Source organism: Marmota flaviventris, chromosome 4 (genome assembly GCF_047511675.1).
Source record: "Marmota flaviventris isolate mMarFla1 chromosome 4, mMarFla1.hap1, whole genome shotgun sequence".
Taxonomy (NCBI): Eukaryota; Metazoa; Chordata; class Mammalia; order Rodentia; family Sciuridae; genus Marmota; species Marmota flaviventris.
In genome coordinates this window covers 92,024,859-92,030,162 of record NC_092501.1, presented here as the reverse complement: position 1 = coordinate 92,030,162, position 5,304 = coordinate 92,024,859, and positions in this window count along the sequence as shown.

Below are 5,304 nucleotides of genomic sequence, written 5' to 3'. Positions count from 1 at the left end.
TGCATGCTTTTAGCCCCTTTATCAAATATAAGATAGTTGTAGTTTTGTGGATTGGTTTCTCTGTCCTCTATTCTGTACCATTGGTCCACCCGCCTGTTTTGGTACCAGTACCATGCTGTTTTTGTTACTATTGCTCTGTAGTATAGTTTGAAGTCTGGTATCGCTATACCGCCTGATTCACACTTCCTGCTTAGCATTGTTTTTGCTATTCTGGGTCTTTTATTTTTCCATATGAATTTCATGATTGCTTTCTCTATTTCTACAAGAAATGCGGTTGGGATTTTGATTGGCATTGCATTAAACCTATAGAGAACTTTTGGTAATATCGCCATTTTGATGATGTTAGTTCTGCCTATCCATGAACAGGGTATATTTTTCCATCTTCTAAGATCTTCTTCTATTTCTCTCTTTAGGGTTCTGTAGTTTTCATTGTATAAGTCTTTCACCTCTTTTGTTAGGTTGATTCCCAAGTATTTTTTTTTGAGGATATTGTGAATGGGGTGTTTTTCCTCATTTCCGTTTCAGATGTTTTGTCGCTGATATACAGAAATGCCTTTTATTTATGCATGTTGATTTTATATCCTGCCACTTTGCTGAATTCATTTATTAGTTCTAGTAGTTTCTTTGTAGACCCTTTTGGTTCTCTAGGTAAAGGATCATATCATCTGCAAATAGTGATAATTTAAGTTCTTCTTTTCCTATTTTTATGCCTTTAATTTCTTTTGTCTGTCTAATTGCTCTAATCAGGAGGCATAATGATACCAGAATTCAAACTATACTACAGAGCAATAGTAACAAAAACAGCATGGTACTGGTACCAAAACAGGCGGGTGGAACAATGGTACAGAATAGAGGACACAGAGATTAATCCACAAAGTTACAACTATCTTATATTTGATAAATGGGCTAAAAGCATGCAATGGAGGAAGGATAGCATCTTCAACAAATGGTGCTGGGAAAACTGGAAATCCATATGCAACAAAATGAAACTGAATCCCCTTCTCTCACCATGCACAAAAGTTAACTCAAAATGGATCAAGGAGCTTGATATCAAATCAGAGACTCTGTGTCTGATAGAAGAAAAAGTTGGCTCTGATCTACATATTGTGGGGTCAGGCTCCAAATTCCTTAATAGGACACCCATAGCACAAGAGTTAATAACGAGAATCAACAAATGGGACTTACTTAAACTAAAAAGTTTTTTCTCAGCAAGAGAAACAATAAGAGAGGTAAATAGGGAGCCTACATCATGGGAACACATTTTTACTCCTCACACTTCAGATAGAGCCCTAATATCCAGAGTATACAAAGAACTCAAAAAATTAAACAATAAGATAACTAATAACCCAATCAACAAATGGGCCAAGGACCTGAACAGACACTTCTCAGAGGAGGACATACAATCAATCAACAAGTATATGAAAAAATGCTCACCATCTCTAGCAGTCAGAGAAATGCAAATCAAAACACCCTAAGATACCATCTCACTCCAGTAAGATTGACAGCCATTATGAAGTCAAACAACAACAAGTGCTGGCCAGGATGTGGCGAAAAGGGTACTCTTGTACATTGCTGGTGGGACTTCAAATTGGTGCAGCCAATTTGGAAAGCAGTATGGATTTTCCTGGGAAAACTTGGAATGGAACCACCATTTGAACCAGCTATTGCCCTTCTCGGACTATTCCCTGAAGACCTTAAAAGAGCATACTACAGGGATACTGCCACATTGATGTTCATAGCAGCACAATTCACAATAGCTAGACTGTGGAACCAACCCAGATGCCCTTCAATAGATGAATGGATAAAAAAAAAATGTGGCATTTATACACAATGGAGTATTACTCTGCACTAAAAAATGACAAATCATGGAATTTGCAGGGAAATGGATGGCATTAGAGCAGATTATGCTAAGTGAAGCTAGCCAATCCCTAAAAAACAAATGCCAAATGTCTTCTTTGATATAATGAGAGCAACCAAGAACAGAGCAGGGAGGAAGAGCAGGAGGAAAAGATTAACATTAAACAGAGACATGAGGTGGGAGGGAAAGGGAGAGAAAAGGGAAATTGCATGGAAATGGAAGGAGACCCTCATTGTTACACAAAATTACATATAAGAGATTGTGAGGGGAATGGGAAAAAAAAACAAGGAGAGAAATGAATTACAGTAGATGGGGTAGAGAGAGAAGATGGGAGGGGAGGGGAGGGGGGATAGTAGAGGATAGGAAAGGTAGCAGAATACAACAGTTACTAATATGGCATTAAGTGAAAATGTGGATGTGTAACTGATGTGATTCTGCAATTTGTATTTGGGGTAAAAATTGGAGTTCATAACCCACTTGAATGTAATGTATGAAATATTATATGTCAAGAGTTTTGTAATGTTTTGAACAACCAATAAAAAAATAAATTAAAAAAAAGTAAAAAATAAAATAAAAAATTTTAAAAAATTAACAATTAAAATTCAAATAGAGGAAAAATGGTGAGGATTGGAAAAATAATATATAAATTCTTAATGAGAAATTAAGGGTTTGTTTCTGCTGAGGTGATCAAAACTGATGATAAGGATAGATTCTCACTTTTGTTTTTATTTTTGGCTTCTGTAACCCTTGAGTCAAGTGCTGGGAGTTGTTAAGTCCAATGACTTTGTATTTGCCAAGTTGCCAGGCATTGAGGCCAGAAACCAATACTGGTTTACTATCTCTTTGCTTCTCATCTCCCAGCATAGGATGGGGAAAAGTGGGAAGTGTTGAAAAACTGTGTATTCCCATAGCAGGACTGATGAAGATTTTTAAATTGGAAATTTTGGTAGTTAAACTTTAGTTTCTGTTGACCTTTGGAACTCTGTGTATATTTGAGATTTGATCCATATTCCCTGTTACTGAGGAGATGGACGTCTGAGTCTCAAGGACCTCCCACAAATTTCACTTTAGGGTGCAGAAGCTAAACCTCTACAGATCTCACATTCACTGCCATGGATTGAATTACCCAGAATTAGTACAAGAGTGCAGATCTACCTATGTGGCCATTATTGGTGACTTTTTAATAGTTTTTATGGAATGCCAGCAACAAAGAAAACTCTCTATTAGTATCCCAAGCCTAGATACTTGTGACACGATTATTTTTGTGCTTGTTGCACTTAACACGGCTACAGGCACACTCTGGAGCTGACAATAAGTAGACTTCTGGGTGAGTTCCTTTATGAGTTCCTGATATCCCCCCTCTGCTCACTGCTGTAAAGTGCTTATAAATAGATCCTGTCTGAACAGCCCTGGTTCCCATAAGACTTTTCACCCATTGGCTTTGCAATTTTGATTGCTTTTCACCAAAAAACTTTCCCCACCAACTGAGTACATTAACACCAGCCACCCCTTTATTCTAGTTTCCCCCAAGCCATTTTTTCCCCCACAGTGCTCTCCTTTCACTCCCTATCTGCTCTCCCTCCTTAGTGCATAAGACTACCACAGTCACCACCACCAGTCATGCTAGTACATCTCTAATGTGTTATTTCTTATATTTAAAGTTTCCAACTTTCTGTGTCTCTATTCTTTTCCTGTACATTATTGGATTTCTCTTAGTTTCTCAACTCACTGAGGAACAATATTCCTGCTTTTGAAATCATGAGTTAAGAAATTTCTGGGAAGTACACCTGTCCTCTAATCTGCCATTTTCTCTTCCTCAAGCAATTCTTAATTTCTAGCACAATATTGCTTTCTTCTTGAATTTTGCAAAGATCATCTTAGAACATTTTAAAATGTACTTTCTTTGTAGTTCAAAATTGCACATTTTTTTATGTCTCTGCAATTCAATATTTCTAAGTTTAATGCAATTGACATAGTGTTAATTCTCAATTTTTGCTGAGGAGTATAATTCTACTTATGGCACCAAACTGTTGGGAGGGGTATGTTGATACTTTTTATCCTTTTATTTCTTCTTTCTTTCTTTTTTTTAATTAGGTTAAAATCCAACAGTTTCACTAGTGATTATATGCCCAAAGGAAGAAATTGGCATTCTAAATGCCACCTGCAATCCATGTTTATTGTAGAATTATACACTATATCAGATTGTGAAATCAAAGTATGAATAAGAATATGTTCCCTTGCTACAAAATAAGTATGTATTATAGATATATTTGACCAAAAAAGTGTTTACAATTACTTATAAAAACAAAATGCAAAAAATTGAATTTTATTATGTAAATATAAAAAATAAATAGAAAATTTGCCATTAACATGGACTTTTCTGAAAGCAATGAATATTTTAACGAATTTATGTTTGTAGAGATAACAAAATATAATTTAAACACGATCAAAATTGTTATATTAATAGATATTCTTTTAATATGCTCATGTCATCTTTGTGACGGTTCAACTGACCTTTTGAAAATAAAGAAAATTTAATTTGGACCTGAACTACTTCTGCTAATAAGAGAACCAGGAAGTAATTCCCTAGGTTGAGGATATAGTAATGTCAGGTAGCTCAGATGTTTTTGTGATTATGGAAAGAACAGTAATCAGAAGTGTAATTTAAAAATAAGTTTTCTTATCTCTGATACAGAATATGACCTAATCTATCCAATGACAAGTTCAATTAAGGTTGAGATGTATTTGATCTAAGATATATTTCTAGAGTGAATAAACAGTCTTACAGAATATGTGTCAAATATTATAGTTGTGTTGGAAATTTTCTCAAAAAGGAGTTTTCTTTTTTTGTCGTTTTCAAAACCTATAAAAAAGTAGGAGATAATGAAAAAGGTATTGTAATGACTTTTAAAATGTCAGCTATGAATAAGTATTATAGTTAATTTAAAACTCGGTTATGCATAAATAGTGAAGAGATAAATTTTAAAGTTTATGTTCTAATGAATAACCTGGTGTTGAAATTTCTATTTTATACAAATAACACTTCAATATTGATGAGAAAAAACTAAGCAAATTCAATAGAGATTTTGTTGATTTATGAAAAGTAATTTTACAAATTTTCAAATTGCAGCAGAAGCAAGGAGATGGTCATATTTACTGACAACAAGGATAAAAATTGGAGCAATGATGATATTTTACTTAATATTAATAAGAATTTATAGTCTACCTCTATACAATACTTATATTTTAAAAGGTGTGGGGGAAAAAGTTGCTCATATACTTTGGTGAATCAAGAAATATGAAGAGTCAGTAGTCATGTTAGAAAAAAAAAGTGAAAACAGCTCTTAAATTTATAAAAAAAAATGAAGGATTCATCAATTTTATTTTTTAAAAAAATGTAATGCATAGTGTTGGGTTGGCAGCCTTCCCTTCATGCTCCCCCTTCC